Source organism: Notamacropus eugenii, chromosome 1, assembly GCF_028372415.1.
Source record: "Notamacropus eugenii isolate mMacEug1 chromosome 1, mMacEug1.pri_v2, whole genome shotgun sequence".
Classification (NCBI taxonomy): Eukaryota; Metazoa; Chordata; class Mammalia; order Diprotodontia; family Macropodidae; genus Notamacropus; species Notamacropus eugenii.
In genome coordinates this window covers 649496997-649503707 of record NC_092872.1, presented here as the reverse complement: position 1 = coordinate 649503707, position 6711 = coordinate 649496997, and the positions used below count along the sequence as shown (strand labels likewise).

The 6711-nt window shown below is 36.4% G+C and overlaps 1 pseudogene; it reads left to right on the top strand.

Annotated features, from left to right (window-relative positions):
• The first annotated feature begins 780 nt into the window (after positions 1-780).
• Positions 781-1434, top strand: LOC140528107 (large ribosomal subunit protein uL1 pseudogene; annotated as a pseudogene).
• The last annotated feature ends 5277 nt before the right edge of the window (positions 1435-6711 follow it).

Sequence of the window (6711 nt, the reverse complement as noted above, 5' to 3'; positions counted from 1 at the left end):
TATCTTTATTTATTTATTTTGATGTGGCAATCAGGGTGAAGTGACTTGCCCAGAATCACACAGATAGTAAGTATCTGAGGTTGAACTTGAACCCAAGTCCTCTCTGACTCCAGAGACAGTGCTTTATCCACTGCACTACCTAAATATACTTTTTAAAAAAAGTTTGCATATGCTGGGGAAATTGAGGGTGGAAGTTGGTAGAGAAAAGGATAGCTGACCTATTATATCTGGAACTTACACCTAGTGTTCTGTTGTTACTGGAAGGAGCCAACTAGTAGATATAATGAGTCAAATGGGCTGGCTTGTACTTTTTCACCATTATACTCAGGTCATAAAGTGAGAGTTCTAGTGATGAACTGATAAACTTTCCCTAACACTAGGAACATCGATTAAGGCATCACAGTAAAGGGTTTCTCTTATCACAGTGAGTTTCTACTGTTGTCTAAGGGGTCATAGGTTAAGTGGTTGACTTTCTATCATGAAAAGACCAGTATCTCCTAACTCTTGAACTATTGTCTCCAATGAATCATTAGAACTAGATTGAGAAGGTAGATGTCCTTTGGGAATAATTAGACTATCTTAGTCTCTAAATGACCTCTCTGGAATAGCTAGAGGTGTTTTCTAATCCTTGAGAGAAGTGAGAGACTGACTTGTAAGTGAAGGAGAATATGTGATCTTGCTTGAACAAAAGAAGTGAGTGGGGCATCAAATCAGTCTTCTGGGACTATCTTCCTTTAATTCTTTCTCCAGCTTTTGCCAGCTTGTGACCAGTAGGCAGCCATGAGCAGCAAAGTCTCTCGGGATGCCCTCTATGAAGCTGTGCGGGAGGTCCTGCATGGAACCCAGTGCAAATGAAGAAAGTTTTTGGAAACTGTGGAGCTGCAGATCAGTCTGAAGAACTATGACCCCCAAAAGGACAAATGTTTTTCTGGCACCATTAAGCTCAACTCCACACCCCGTCCAAAATTTTCTGTGTGTTTACTGGGAAACCAGCAGCACTGTGATGAGGCCAAGGCTGTAGAAATCTCCCACATGGATATTGAGGCCCTGAAGAAGTTGAACAAAAACAAGAAATTGGTCAAGAAGCTGGCTATAAAGTATGATGACTTTTTGGTCTCTGAGTCCTTGATCAAGCAAATCCCTCGAATCTTGGGCCCTGGTCTGAACAAAGTCGGCAAGTTTCCATCTCTACTCATCCACAATGGTGGCAAAAGTTGATGAGGCTAAATCTACTATCAAGTTCCACATGAAGAAGGTGCTGTGTCTGGCAGTGGCTGTTGGCCATGTGAAGATGACAGATGATGAGCTTGTCTACAGCATCCATTTGGCTGTCAATTTCCTGGTTTCTCTGCTGAAGAAAAATTGGCAAAATGTGAGGGCATTGTACATGAAAAGCACTATGGGCAAGCCCTAGCAACTGTATTAAATCAACATGGTGGTAATAGAATGGTGGAAGCTGCTTAAAAAAAATAATTTTTTCTCCTTTCTGACCAATGAAGAAAGCGGTAGAATCTTTACATTTCTCTGAATTTTCCTTTGTCTTTCTAGTCTTCTATGATACAGAAGCAATCTGAATTATTTCTATCCTTGATTCCTCATCTGTCAGAAATGGAGCACGAGGAGAACATGATTCCCATCTCCCATACATAAAAGAGGTGATTAGAAAGTTACTCTTCTAGCCATTTCTCAAATGATAAAAGGTCAAAGGATATGAATAGGCAGCTTTCAGACAGTCGTATGAAAAAAATGTTCTAAATCACTATTGGTTAGAAAAATACAAATTAAAACAACTATGAGCTACTACCACACACTATCAGGTTGACTAAGAAGATATAAAAGGAAAATGATAAAGTTTGGAGGGGATGTGGGGAAATTAAAACACTAATGCACTGCTGATGAAGCTGTGTACTGTTCTGGAGAATAATTTGGAACAATGCTCAAAGGGCTATAAAATCATGTATACCGTTTGATCCAGCAGTACCACTACTAGGACTGTGTCCAAAGAGATAAAAAACAAAAACTGCGTACAAAATACTTACAGCAGCTTTTTTGGTTGTAGGAAAGAACTGGAAATTGAGGGGATGTCTATCAATTGGGGAATGGCTGAACAAGTTTTTATATGTAATTATGATGGATTACTATTGAGCTATAAGAAATTATGAGCAGGATGTTCTCAGAAAAATCTAGAAGGACTTACATGAACTGATGCAGAGTGAAATGAACAGAACCAGGAGAACACTGTACATAGTAACAGCAATATATTGCATGTTGATCTATGTGAATACCTTAGCCATCTCAGCAATACAATAAACTAAGACAATTTTGAAGGTCTTATGATGAAAGGTTCTATCCATCTCCAGAGAAAGAATTGGTGGAGCCTGAATGAAGATTGAAGACACTTTTTCTTTATTTTTGGAGGGTTTTTTTTAGTCTGTGTCTTCTTTCACAGAATAACATACATGAAAATGTGTTTTGTAAGACTACACATGTATAACATAAATTGCTTGCCTTCTCAATAAGGGAGAGGGAGAGAATTTGAAACTTGAAATTTGAGAAAGAGAATGCAAAATGATTTTTACATGGGGAAGAATAAAATATTAAATTTAAAAGAAAAGAAAGTTACTCTTCTGCTGAGCTGAAGAATGAGAAATTTTATTCTCCCCTATTACCTCTATTTTCGGTTTCTTGCTCTACTAAGAGTTGGAAAGTCCACATGGCCTAACATCAGGTTGGTCTCATTGTATCAATAACAGACATTTATCTGTTCATTAACTCTTTCCCATATGTAAATAAGTTAGTAAGGATTTCAATTTTATTATGTCAAAATCATTTTCAGATTTTTCAAATCAATTAAATGCAATAAAGATTTATTAATATATGCTACGTACCAGACACTGTGCTATGTGTTGGGGATACAAAAAGAAGGAAAAGATAGTCCTTTTCCTTAAGAAGGTTACAGTATAATGAGGGAGACAACATACAAAAAAATACATACAAAGAAGCTATAAACAGGTTAAGTAGGGAATAAATAACAGAAGGAAGGCACTGGAATTTAAAGGGGGTGGGGAAGGATTCCTGTAGGAGATGGGATTTTAGTTGAGACTTAATGGAAGCCAGGGAGGTCAGTAATGGGAATGGAGGAGGCACAACAGTCCAGGCATGGCAAATATCCAGAGAAAATGCTTGAAGCCTGGTGATGGTGTGTCTTGTTTGTGGAACAGACAAGAGGCCAGTGTCATTGAATCAAAGAGTATGTATAAGTGAGTAAGGTGCAAGAAGACTGGAAAAATAGGAGCAAACTAAGTTATCAAGGACTTTAAATGTAAAACAGACCATTTTGTTGTTCCTGAAGGCAATAGGAAGCCATTAAAGTTTAATGGAGTAGGGAGCCCAACATGATCAGATTTGTGTTTTAAGAAAATAATTTTAGTGCCTGCATGGAGAATGGTTGCACATCTATTTTAAACTAATAAATCTGGATGGTAATTCATGTGCTGGGTACATAAAACAGATTAGCATACTTATTATTGAGGTAAGAATTCCCCTGCCAGTATAGGTATTTCTCTCTCTGTCTCTGTCTCTGTCTCTGTCTCTGTCTCTGTCTCTGTCTCTCTCTGTCTCTGTCTCTCTCCTTCTCTGTCTCTGTCTCTGTCTCTGTCTCTGTCTCTCTCTCTCTCTCTCTCTCTCTCTCTCTTTCTCTCTCTCTCTCTCCTCCACTCCCCCCACCCCCATTTCTTTATTTATTTTATTGGGTTCAACTTCTAGGTACTCTACATCCAAGGATTTAGACTTCAGGAATTATTCCCCAACAGATGGGTCAAATAGCAGCCTCTATAATAATTGATGGAAGTCAGAGGTTAGTATTAGTTCTAAGACTCTTTGTAACATATTTGTTTTAACCCATTTTCTGAACTTCATTAGTCTTTTCTACTTAAAAGAACACTGGATTTGGAATCAGAAAACTTGGTTTTAAATCTCAGCTTTGCTATCGACTGGATATATAAGTGTAAGTCACTTTAACTCATAGTCAGTTTATCTATACAAAAGAAATAACATTATTTGAAAGATCTTCCTTACACAGTCACTCTGCAAAGAAAGTCTTTGGTAAGTTTTAAAACATTATCAAAATAGAAGTCATTGCTCTTACTAATATTGTGTTATTGCCTAATTCTTGAACTTGAATTTTCAAGGCTATAGGATCTTGAGTAACTTGTTTAATATTAGAAACTGAATCTATTGCTTAAGCCATAGTACTGTACAGGTTGGAGACCATCTGACTCCTGGTCTTTGTTTCCATCTCCAAATCTTCATAGAATTTGGATAGATTAGATTGCCCCTTCTTGCATTGAACCCCACTATTTTACTTTTTGTCCTATTCCCCTGCTTGATTTAGGGTTGGCAAATATGTATCTATATATTTTAACTGTCAGGAAATCCATATTATTGATTTTCTGGTTAGCAGGTGTAGTAAGGAGGAATGTGACTTATAAAGGTTATTTTGTCGGGTTATTGTTTAATACTGAATTCACATAGGAACTCTGGAAAGATCACAGAATGAGGACCCCAACATACCAGAGAATATAGCAAAGAATCTCCATCACTCCCCACCCTCCTCAAAGTAGAAAACTGCAATGACAAGAAGAGCAAAGAACCTGGCACGTAATTTTTGCAGAAAAAAACAATAACTGAAGGTCAGCTCATCAGCCCATTTTTCCTGGGAATCCCATTTTGTCTCTTTCCTTAGTCTTTGCTTGAACATATTCTGTCTTGAGTGCTCTATCACCATAAAGGGTATAATCATTTTGCTCAACAACTTTCTGAATTAACCCTTTGTCATTCTCTCAAGTGTCCCTTTTCCAGAAAGAAAGTAGAGGTCCATGAAACAGACAAGGCTCCAGAAGAAGGAGAAGGGTCTGTTGTGGAAGTATGGAATCTTAGGAAGCTTTTAGAGGGAAGACACCAGAAATCTAACATTGGTTACAACTCTTTGTTGTAGCATAGGAGGACAAAGCAGTCCATAGAAGGAGGGAAAGAAAGGGGGAGAGAGAGATTAGTACAAAGGATTTTTAATGTATCCCCTGTCTGGGGAGGCCCTCTCCAAACTCCTTCAATACCTTCCTGCACAGACCAGCCTAGGGATAGAGGAAAATAAAGTCAGAATAGGTCTAATAAAGGTGGAAAATAAGTCCCAATACAATGATTACTCAGGGTATCTATATACCAGTATCCCAATGGATACATATATGTTAAATGTTGACATTTATTCATTATCTGTGATGCCTTTAAACACAATGCAGTTTCCCTGCTTGTATCTTTTTGCCATTTACCATTACCTTTTCTGAAACCATGATTGCCACCCTTGCTTTTTTTTTCTTTTAGTTCAGGTGAAGCGTAATAATCTTTGCTCCTGCCTTTGATTTTAACTCTTGGTGGATCTATTTCTTTCAAATATGGTTTCTTATATTGCAAATATAAGCCCTTATTGTAAGGCTTGTACTGGCCTCTTTTAGGGAGTGGGAGGGTAGAGGTGGGAGCAAGTTACTAAAGACACTGGAAGTTCTATTTCTTCTCTGCTCAAGAAGACAGATTGTTAAGATGAAAGTAGGCCTAGAAGATGAAGTTTTCAATTATAATGACACTTAAAGGAAGCAGAGAGAGGTAGTAGAGCTTCCCCTTGGACACACTGTGTAGTAGAAGCAAGAGTGTTGTCAAAATTGACAGCTCCCCTCCCCAAAGCTATGCCTCTGGGAAGACAAGACAAGACAAGATGGGAGGAGCAAAAGCTGAAGCCACAAGGTATAAAACTGATTATTGAGCTATTGACTAATCTTACTAATGGATATTGACTCAAAAATTATAAATAAAACCCTTTCAGGGAATCTGAAGCAATAAGAAAAAAATTCACTGTGACCAAGTTGGAGTCATATAGGAATGCAAGGATAGTTTGGCATTAGGAACATCATTAGTCAACCTTTTAATAATAAAGATAATTTTTAAAAAAGCTTCATGACGACTTAAATAAATGTGGGGAAAGGCTTTGACTTTTTCTTAATACTCATTTATGTTAAGACCCTAAAAACACTTAGGTTTGCGAGAATATTACTTTCATATGTCTGAAAATATACATACAAAACCAAGAACTATCATTATTTATAGTAGAAAAACATTAGAAGCTTTCCTAGTATAAATAATAGAGAAATAAACAAGAATATATTCCTATTCTCCAACTCTTTTATTTGATATAATTCTAGAAATATTAATTATAGTAATGACAAGGGACATAAATTAAAGGAGACAAAATTAACCATATTTATAAATGACATCATGATATAATTTTGAAATAAAACAATCCTTGAATCAGTGATAATTAACAATTTTGGTGAAAGATAAATTAATCCACAGAAATTACCACCATTTCTATATAGTTTCTATATATTTCTATACACAGCTCAGCAAGAAATTAGAAAAGAATTTACTCATTTTCATTTTCATATCCGTGAAATATCTAAGAGTTAAACTTCCAAGATACATGCAAAATTAATTTAAATAAATCTACAAAACACAATAGAGGTAAAGAAAGGCTTCAATAAGCTGACAGCTACTTGTTGCTTATGTTTATGAAAGTCAAACATAATAAAGATGAAAATACTAACTAACCTTATTAAAAGATTCAGTTCTATATCAGTTAAATTACCAAGGAGATACTTTATA